Genomic DNA, 11512 nt, shown 5'->3' on the forward strand with positions numbered 1-11512 from the left:
AATCCCCCTCCCCCCTCTTGAATTTCAATTGGTATCAGAGCAGATCTCACTAATAGCATTACTTAACCAAATATGAGCAAAGATAAAATGGCCAATTATTAAATTCTCGGTGCTCTTCTTCAGGATGGTCACTCCTCCATAAGATCACCATATTTTAATGGAAAACGTTACTCTTATTGGAACAATAGGTTCATAATCTCTGTCCATTCAAATGACTTCCAAGTATGGGTTATCATCAAGAAGGGTCCAAAGTCAATTTCGGGACTCAAGAAAAAGCAAAAAGACAAGGATAAAAAATCCAACAGTGTCAATATAGTAGACCTTGAAAGTTTTAAGGTCACCAAAAAACAATAAGAGGTAATCCAAACTAACACATCTACTATAAATTTGTTTTTTTGTGTAGTTAGTGGAGAAGAATACGACAAGATATTAACTTGTGAAACTGCAAAAGAAATGTGGGAGGAACTAGAGGTAACCTATGAAGGAACCTCCAAAGTTAAGAAGTCAAATATCGCTACCCTAGTTAATGAATACGAGTTGTTTAAAATAGAAGAAAATGGGAACATCAAAATAATATTTGCCAGATTCAGCAAGATTATGTGCGAACTAAAATTACTGGGGATGATCTATCCACATAGCCTGCTAGTTCAGAAGCTGGTCGGAAGTCTTCCAAAGATATGGGAAACCAAGGCCGCCATTCTGGAAGATAAAAACCTACACAATGTAAAATATGACAAATTATGAGATAACCTATTACACATGAAAGAAATTATATTAACAGGTACAACAAAGATGAAAAAAAGAAACCATTAGCCTTCAACGTTGCTCCAATCGAAGAGAAGGTTATTAGATATTAATAGCGAAGGAATGACCCTCAGCAATCGTGGGGTAAGGCAGATCATAAGACAGAGACAACAAAGATCTTAAGAAAGCACAAATAATGACTCTACTAGAAACGATGATCTCTATTGCTACTGTGGAAGGCCTGGTCATTTCAAACAAAATTATCCATAATTGAGACGAAGATAATTTAGAAAAAATCAATACTTTGGATCCTGGAGCGATGAAGATAAAACTGAAGAAGTAGAGGTTGTCAACATGTGCTTTATGAAAACAGGTGAACCTAGCGAGGTAAGACCATACAATTGTCATAACTGTAACACTCTTGAATCTAATTTGGATATAATAACCGATGAGCTTCAAAAAATTATAGATGAATATAATAAGCTCACTCGGGAGAAGAAAAGTTGTGAAGCATGATTTAAACAACAACTTGAAGAGGAACGATGAAAATGGCAAATAGAAATCGAAGCATGTCAAATTGAAATTGACTTGCTTTATGAAGATCTTGGTGATGCAAAAATAAAATTGAATAGTTTTAAGAAATGCTGAAGCCATAGTTTTGTAGGAGAAAACTCCTTCAAAAGGAATCCAAGTTTCCTATCAGAGTCGTTTAAATCATCTAAGACCCCTTCTTCTTCTCGAGGACGCGTCTATTTTACTTGTGGATAAAGAGGGAACAAATCCTATAGCTGCAGGCATAAGCCTAAAAGTATGTGGGTTTGGAGACCCAAAGAACGCACATCTAATTCGCAAGGACCCAAGACCACTTGGGTACCTAAACAAAATTAATTTTCTTATTTTACAGGAACAGGTCTGCAAGAACTATAAAAAGAGAATGTGGTTCATTGACAGTGGATGTTCCAGACATATAACCAAAAATAAAAAGAACTTCTCCTCCCTAAAGAAAATAAATGAAGGATCAGTCAGATTCGGTGACAATGCCAGAGGCAACGTCATTGGAGTCGGCTCAGTGAGACTCAGCTCATCATGTGAATTCACTGAAGTATACCTAGCAGATGGTCTAAAACATAATATTCTCAGTATCAGTCAACTATGTGACTCCGTATTTGGAGTTCTTTTCAAAGCTGGCAGTTGCTATATCAAACACGACAAAAGAGATATGTCTCTTATCACTGAACATGTTGATAATATTTATGTCTTAAATAGTCCTGATTTTGCTACCTTAACCTCCCTCATTGTGCAAACCAATGATACTTGGTTTTGGTACAGGAAGCTCGGGCATGCTAGTATGCATATCATTGAGAAATTATTTAGACTTGAATTGGTGAAAGGTCTGCCAAAACTCAAGTTTGAAAAGAATCACATTTGTGATGCCTTCTAATTGGGTAACCGAATTCGCACATCTTTCAAAGTCAAAGACACCGTCTCTACTACCAAGCCTCTTCAAATAATCCACATAGATCTGTTTGGTCCCTCCAAGATCGCAAGCATTGGTGAAAAAAGATATGTTTTTGTCATAGTTGATGATTACTCGCGATTTACTTGGGTAATATTTCTTGCACATAAATATGAGGCTTTCACAAACTTTGAGATTTTTTGTAGAAAAGTACAAAGAGAAGCTGGACACCTCATCACTTGCGTTCATAGTGATCATGGAGGAGAATTTAAAATTAAAGCGTTTGAGGAGTATTTTGCTCAGAATGGATACTCTCAAAACTTCTCTTCACCGCGGTCTCCTCAACAAAATGGTGTAGTGGAGCAAAAGAATCGGTCCCTCCAGGAAACTTTCAGGACAATGCTGTTAGAACATAATCTCCCAGATCACTTTTGGGCAGAAGCGGTTAGTATAGTATGTCACATCATCAACGGGTGCCTGATCAGACCTATTCTAAAGAAAACACCTTATGAACTCTGGAGAGGAAAGAAGCCCAATATCGGCTACTTCCATCCTTTTGGCTGTAAATATTTTATTCACAATAATAGTAAGAATACCTTAGGAAAATTTGATCCAAGAAGTAACGAAGGTATTTTTCTTGGGTACTCTCCCACTAGTCGTGCTTACAGGACTTTTAATAAAAGAATCTTATGTGTTAAGGAATCTATGCACATTGTTTTTTATGAATCTAATCACCTTCCTATTATTTTAAGTGTTGATAAAGAACATGGGAGTAATATACAAACTGGAGAAAATCATAGCACAACCTCAGAACCTTCTCAAGATAAGTCGACTATACCCCCGACAGAGTCGACTCCCACAACAGAAACAGTGAAATCGAATATTCCAAAAGAATAGAATCATGATGCTAGCCATTCAAACAAACTCATCATCGAAAATCCAAAAGATAGAGTGCAAACCATTGCGTAATTAAGGAGACAAACATCTATTGCCCTTGTGTCCCAAATCAAACCAAACAAAACTGATAAAGCTCTCAATAATGAATCATGGGTTGGAACTATTAAGGAAGAACTGAACCAATTTAAACAAAAATCAAGTTTGGACTCTAGTTGAAAGACCAAGAAACTGCTTAGTAATTGGAACCAGATGGGTCTACAGAAATAAACTAAATGAAAAAGGTAAAGTCATAAAAAATAAATCCAAACTTGTAGCTCAAGGCTACTCCTAGTTGAAAGGTATTGATTAAGACGAGACCTTTGCCCCCAAGACAAGGTTAGAGTCAATAAAAATTTTATTAGCTTTTGTCGTGTACAAATATTTTAAGCTATATCAAATGAACGTAAAAAGTGCTTTCTTAAATGGTTTTATTCATGAGGAAGTTTTTGTAAAACAAGCCCCCGAATTTGAAGATCCTTCATATCCAAATCACGTTTTTAAACTATCAAAAACACTCTATGGTCTCAAACAAACCCCAAAGGCTTGGTATGATAGATTGAGTACTTTTTTACTGAATAATAAATTTCAAAGGGGCAAAATTAACAAACTTTGTTCATACAAAAACTTGATTCAAATCTTCTTATTGTGCAAATTTATGTTGATGATATTATTTTCGGTAGTTCTAACATCTCTGTGTGAGAATTTTACTAATTTGATGAAAAGAGAATTCAAAATGGGTCTTATGGATGAGCTCACGTTCTTTTTGGGATTATAAATTAAAAAAACTCTCAAAGGCACCTTCATCAGTTAAGCTAAGTACACGGAGGAACTTATTAAAAAGTATGGTATGAAAAAGGAAAAGGCCTATGGAACTCTAATGAGTCCATCCATAAGCCTTGACTCAGACTTGTCCAAAAAAAATGTCGATGAAAAGATGTACAGAGGGATGATTGGATCTCTACTCTACTTGACTTCAAGTCAACCAGATATTATGTTCAGTGTGTGTAAATGTGCCAGGTTCCAGTCGACTCCTAAGGAGTCTCATCTCACTGCAGTCAAACGAGTCATCCAATATCTAATAGGAACTCAAGACGTTGGATTATGGTATCTGTGCCCCTCTCATTTTGATTTAATTAGTTATTCAGATTCCAATTTTGCAGGAGATAAAACTGATTGAAAGAGTACTAGTGGAACATGCCAAATTTTTGGTGATGCCCTCACCTCATGGCACAATAAGAAGCAAACTTATGTTGTTGTTTCAACTACCGAAGCTGAATACATAGCTTTTGGAAGTTGCGGTACTCAAATCTTATGGATGATGCATCAGCTTCTTGACTTTGACTTATATTTTGAATTTGTTCCTATTATGTGTGATAATACTAGTGTCATTAGCTTATCTAAGTATACTGTGTATCATGCTAGGGTTAAATATATTGATATTAAGCATCATTTTATTCAAAATCATGTGAAAAATGGTGATTTTTCCCTAAAGTTTGTTGACCCAAAAAATCAACTAGTAGATATTTTTACAAAACCCCTGCTAGAAGAGAGATTTTATTTCCTTCGAAAAAGGCTTGGTATTCTTAGTATTAATGATTTTTAAACCTTATTTTTAACTATAACTTGCCCTAATTTTTTTACTAAATAAAAATTATGCATTTGTTTGGTTCACCTCTTCAAAAATTATCATTTATATGTGAATTTCTTTATCTGTATTTTTGCTTGCATATTGTTTCTTTTTTATTATGTCAAAGGGGAAGAAGGGGTAGGAACATCAATAGCATACCAGTCGGGAGGAGAAGAGCAAGCCTACATGTCAGCTAATACTTATACAAGTTAGGGTAAGCAAGCTGACAGACAGGGAAGTCAACTGATGTTTATTCTGGTTGTCATTATCAAAAAATGGGAGATTGTTAGCCTCCTAAGTCTATGTTTCAATAATGACAAACTAAGAAGTGTATCTTTGCATGAGATTAAAGAACACTAATATTGGAAGGATAAAAAAATTCGGATCCAGGAATAGAAGGACCTCAGAAATGGAAGTACATCCATGATATCCAAGCCAAATCAATCACAATAAAAACAAATGGAAGGAAAATCTCAGCCCCAAATATTACGAAAAATCGATTTAAGATATTAAAAATAGAAGAGTATCTCATCAAACATATGGAGGATCACAACATCCAAATAGTATGGCAAGCAGATCACAATCAAATATGAAAATAGAATAAGGATCACAATCTCAGAATTGCGGTAGACCAAATCAATTAAAAAGAGAAAATCACGAGCACACTTGGAAAGGAATCAATCTCTAAAAAAAATAAAAATAAAAATAGATCACGGGCATATCTGATATGGACGTGGTCCAAAGCCGTATCTGGACATATCTGATATGACCATATCATACAGCTACATTCCTCAATCAAGGAATCAATTTACATCCTTGATTGAGAAGAAATCTCTTTGGTTTCCTTATGAAGAGTAGAAGCCGAAGACAATAAAAGATGAAGACCGAAGATAGACACTTTTTACGCAACTTCAAGCATAAAATTCAAAGTGTTTCAATCTTAGTCTCACGAGGCTTTGTAACTTTTAGCTTACCATTGTTATATAAAGAATTGGATCGAGTCAACTTTGTAACATCAACTGAAGTTGTGTCACAAGATCTGAAGAATAAAATAAGTCTTCAGAACTTGTTTTCTGTCATTGTACTCGAGCCCAACATTCAACGATCTAAGGAAACTTTGAAACCCAATGGGATTTGAAGTAGGCACCACATTGGTTTTCTATACCAAAATAAATCTTTGTGTTTTACTTTACGTTCTATTATTTATTTGCTTAATTATTTCAAATCTAATCTGTTTGTGAAGTGCATTGATATGCAGTAGAGTCGACTGTGAAGAGCCAGTAGTTGACTCACAGAAGAAAAATTTCATTTTACCCCCCTCTTGAATTTCACACTTCATTTTTCCTCCCAATTTGTTTCCTCTATTTTTAATTCACACATTACTTAGAACCCAACAGTTGTACCGATCATCATGGTCATTTTGTGATTTTTATTTTATTTGGTTTACCCCCGCCCATAATTGTTGTTAGCTATTAATGACTAGTGAAAATTGATGTTATAATTCCCAATCAAATTTCTTTGCCTTATTTAAACCTTTTTAATTTTTATTACTAAAAAAGCTAGCTAGAAGCTTAGGAATTTGTTAAGTTTATTTGTATCATATGTTGCAAACTTTTTAGGTTTGAAATTTTGAAACTTGAAAAATTTCACCAAAGTAAACGTTTAGGATTAACAACATTAATTCAAAGTTTTGAGGATTCTACTAAGTTGGGCGAGTGAATTTAGACTTAGTTGTATGGTCGGCGGCTTTAAGATACCACAACAAAATGATTAAATTGTGAACGGAATATTTGAGACGGAACATTTCTGTCATAATTTGTGATAGAATTTTGATGAATTTATGATGGATTATTTTTGCGTAAATATAATTTTTTTTTTCACATAAATATTCAAAGATTAACATATTTATGATTTTTTTTTTGACAAATTTAAATATAATTTTTGTGAGGATATCATAAATTAAAGCTGATGAGAGAAAAAAATAACTTTGTCTCACAAATCAGTAACTAAATTTGTGAGAGATTGAGCATTCCATCACAATTTTTTTTTTGAAAAAAATTATTAATGTAATAAATTTTTTGACAAATTTATTCCGTCACAACAAAAATTTCAAAAAAAAAATAAAATTAAAATTTGTGACGAATTTATTTTCGTCAAAAACACAATTGGGCGTTCCCTCTAAAATGTTTTCATTTTCCTTTTTTTTTTTTTTTTTTTTTTACATCATTCCTAAACCTAAAGAACTTTAGGAAGAAAGTTACAGTAGAACCTAAAGACGCAAGACCCTCATTCCCAACCTAAAGAAGGTAATTAAATCTCTTCTTTCTCAATTATATTCCTACATAAATTAATTGAATCTCTCATTGGATATCTCCTTTCAATTTCCCACAAATTAAAGCTTCAATTTTAGAACCCAAAGCCAAAAATCAACCATTTAGCTCAAAATCAAATACCCCAACTGAATTTAGTACTGTTTTCTCTGAAAAAAAATGTATCTTTTTTACCCATTAACGTGAATCTGAATATTGCTCAAAGCATTTGGCCGGTAAATCCACATGGACACACACAATTGTCTGTCGTTGCTAGTCTGTTGAATCTAAAGGTATTCTTTTGATGTCGTTTTTTGAAACTGGTGATTCTACTTAGTGTAAGCTGGACGAAGATATGCTTAGCATGTTTGGTTATCTTGGAAAAAAGGAAGGGGAAGAGAGTAAGAGGGGAAGAGGGCAGAGGGTTGTTTATGAGTTAATTAAGTTGTTTGTGGATAAGTTATAATGTTATTATGTATGCATTAATCTGATTGAAGTTTTCCTGGTTAATTCTGATCATATTCTGTGGTGTGTATTTTGCTTTTGTGACTTTGTTCTGCTGATCTAGTTTCTCCGTTTCCCTTGTTTTATTTCGTAACGTATTCTACAAGTTGGATGTCTGGAAAATATCAATGTTGTTGCAAAAGTGTGTCAGCAGAAAAAAGACATTTCTTCCGTTGTTTTTGTTGTTGTCTTACTCATCAGCAGGAATAGACTACATTCCCTTATTGTAATGTTGAGTATTCTATGGTCAGATCTCCCACCTCTTATACATTAATGGTTTTTTTCGTTTGTTATATGCAGTCCAGACCTTTTGGTGTGTCCCTTCTCATTGCTGGTCATGATGAGAATGGTCCCAGCTTGTAAGTCTTTGCAGCTCTTCTATGATAGTATTAGAAACTATGGTATCTTGTTTTCTATATTATCTTCTCTCCTTTGGTATTGGATCAAATCTGGTAGAGCTGCTGGGCTATCATTTTTTTTAGAAACTTCTTTCGGAATATAGGCTTCGACTTTGTCTAAGTTGGACTTATGCAACTTGGATTTTGAGAAAACAGTGTAAACTATTTGACCAGCAATTCTATTATATCTTGGATGCATTGATACTAGATCTCGTGAACAGAACTCCCTTACCTGTTTTATCTTGGTCATTAGATGCCGGATTAGCATTCATGGGTGTATTGTTGTACTTGTGCTTATGACAGGACATGTTAGCCTTCAGTGGTGGGGAAGTCATACAGATACATGTCCTTTGGCTTCTTGTCTAGTAACAGCTGCAGGAACATGTGGTGAACAAAATAATATTGAACTGCACATCCAATTATTATTATACTAGTTAACTTGACCGCGCTACACAGAGTACAATAAAACACTAAGAAATTGGATTAAGTTATGTCCTTTTAGATTAATGGATGCCATCAATTATTATCTGTCTTTGTCTTCATCTTACTGAATACACTTTCGGGCTCCTTTTCTCTGTGATAATCCAGATTTGAACAGTGAATTGAAGCTATGTGGATGAGCAATGTAAAAAAGGATGGCAGTTTTGTTGATGTCAAGTCGAAGAGCATTAATGTAAGTTTTCTAATAAGCTTCTCATTCCTTAGATCTTGAAAGCATGAGATCAATATAGCTCTCATGAAGTAGTGAAGCTTTGTGGGGCCAATTTCAATTCACTAGACTTATTGCAATCTTGTACTCTTAAAAATCTGGTTTTGTTGAAATCTTGAAGTCTAGTGAAGCCGTGTGTGGCCTATTTCGATTCACTAGCATTGTTGTTGACATCTTGTTGTTCTTGTTGTGGTTTACTTCTTCTGTTTGAACTTGATCTTGTATCAATACCTCTATGGTCCATCTTTTGGTTTCTTCTACCTTTTCTACTTGAGGAGAGAGACTTTGATAACTGTTGTTGATACTTTGGGTGAGTGAGCTTTTTTAGATAAATTAACTTGTCTAGATAAAATACTTCGTGTCAGATGTTTGTGATCTCGAATAGATAGTGATTGCTAGTAATAATATTTGATTGCTTTGTCAAAGTGGCTCATAGCAAAAGTGAAAAAGAAAGGCAGCAGCTTCAGGCACAATGGCAATTTGAAGGATACTATAGGGTAGTTGTGGACGAGTACGTAGACAATGGCAATTTAGGACAGTGGCTTCATGACTGCACCAGTGAAGTTAGCCCCTTAACTTGGAATATGTGGATAAACATTGTGCATAACTGAATTTCTTTCTTTATCTTTTATCCAAGTAAACCAAGAAGTACGAAATTAATAAATTAAAGCTGCTGGGACCATATTTTTAGGACTGAAATACTGGAGAAGCAACTTTTCTAGGATAAAGCAAATACTATCATAAAGATGTGTGAACATTCCTTAAAAGGGCATGGCTTCTTTGGCATTGGCCTTTTGTGTTATTTCATCTGCTTTCGTAAACAATTCAAAAGTCTTTATAGCCAATAGCAAGTTCTTGGACAGTATTTGTGTGTGAAAAGAATTTATAGTATGTACTTCCTCTAGACCACCACATTCTTTGATCACATTTTTCTTTATAAGTCCTTTAAGAAACTAAGACTATCGTATCTTTAATTATTTAAAATGTTATCTCTCTTCAACAAATAAAAAAATAGTTGATCTAAGTAATCACAACATTGGATATATTCATGGACTTTTCACTTGAGACTTTTCTATGTTTACTACTATCAAGAATTATTAGTCTCATAATAAATAATTCCTTCATTCATGTTCACTTTTAACTTTGCAAGCCTCTTTAAGAAACAGTGATTAATATGAGTATTTTCATTAGAATATTCTTATTTAGTTGGCGTATAGTTCTAGATATTAGAAAATGCAGAGCGTACGCCTCCTTAAAGGCCAAGGGATATCAGTTCAACAACCAATCATCAGACTCTTCCCATCTGCAGAGGTACAAACTGGTCGAGAAAGAACTCATGGGAGCGACTTTCATATTGAAGTAGGAGCAGATGTTGAGCAGTTCTCTGCTAAAACTTGACATCCTTGATCATAATCTCCTATTTTTTGAACCATACTTAACAGCAGCTATATAGCCTCAGTGATCACCTATATTAGTTCAGTAGACGCAAAGTATGAAGGTATAAAATAATTAAAACATTCTCTTACATGAAATGCTATAAATTTGAATGGCGGCTCTGGCTGGAAAGTCCCATCTTTCAACCATCTTTCTGGCTGGAAATCCTCAGCATCATTCCCCCAAATGTAAGGCATTCTCCCCATTGCATAGGACAGATAATAGACCCCATCCCCTATACTGATGTGAAAGCCATCAGGAAGAACATCATCTGCATCTCTCTGTGATTATTTGTCATGTGTATTGCAAACCATAGTTTGCGCATTTAGACCATGTTATGTCTTGGATATATATTTTAGTGTTAAGAGGAATGAACTGCTTGCCTTTGGTAACATTAACAATTAATTTAGAACATTGTCTTTTCTGTTTATACATATGATCATGTCAATCATTACAGAACTAAGCAGAGTTGATTTTTGTTGAAGATTTGATGTGGAACTAGTAATTAAGTTTCAGCTGATGATATGTCTGGTATTTCATATTTGCCTACTACCATTTTTTTTGTTTTCAAACTGTTTTTGTTGGCTGATTATTTCTATTTTTTAGGATAAAATGGAGGTTGTCAAAGCTAATGCTCTTTCGGGGTCAACAGATGATTCATCAGAAGATCAAGAACTCGATATAAATCCCATATACTTTGATGTTGTGGGTGGAGCAAAAAAACGATAGTGCGTATGGATTGGGTTCTCAAGCTTCAACCTTTGTCTAAAGATATGACATGCAATTTGCCTGAAGTGTCCGGTCATGTTGCCGAAGAGCGCATCAAAATACTTGAGAAAGAGGTATCGTCTATGAGAGAAAATCAAGAGAGAGTTCTTCAAGAGCGTGTAGAGTTGGAGGTGCTACAAGGAGTAGAGCAAGAGGTTTTTCGTTTGAGGCAACAAAGTGATTATCGATTCAAATCTATGGAGGAACAATGGTCTTGCATGATAAGCAATATGACATTATCTTCTCGCTCATTTAGTAATACTAATGCTAAAGTGTTTAATATTTTGAGAATAGTTATCTAGTTTAAATTTTAAACATTGGTAGACTTTGCTTATTGAAGTTGTTATGTTGTATGTTTTAATTGACTTCAGACGTTTTTTAATTATAAATCTTGTATATATACATATAGTGTGAGAGAGAGCGCATAGTATTTCGTAATTATCATTTATTAAAATTAAAATTTTAAATAAAATTTGTGACAAATTTAATTTGTCACAATCTATTCTAAATTTGTTACTAATATAGGTAAGAGAGTCATATTATGATTAAATTAGTCTGTCACAAATTATTTGTAACGAAATATTTTGTCACAATTGTGGTGACTAGATTTGAAAATTCGTTACAGAA

At 34.2% G+C, this 11512-nt stretch overlaps 1 long non-coding RNA gene across 1 annotated transcript; it reads left to right on the forward strand.

The window, feature by feature from the left end:
* Positions 1 to 6970: 6970 nt before the first annotated feature.
* Positions 6971 to 11243, forward strand: LOC107877740. Its single transcript, XR_001676483.2, has 4 exons — positions 6971 to 7365; positions 7877 to 7935; positions 8563 to 8647; positions 10724 to 11243. It is a non-coding gene; the product is annotated as an uncharacterized LOC107877740 (long non-coding RNA).
* The last annotated feature ends 269 nt before the right edge of the window (positions 11244 to 11512 follow it).

Source organism: Capsicum annuum, chromosome 7 (genome assembly GCF_002878395.1).
Source record: "Capsicum annuum cultivar UCD-10X-F1 chromosome 7, UCD10Xv1.1, whole genome shotgun sequence".
Classification (NCBI taxonomy): domain Eukaryota; kingdom Viridiplantae; phylum Streptophyta; class Magnoliopsida; order Solanales; family Solanaceae; genus Capsicum; species Capsicum annuum.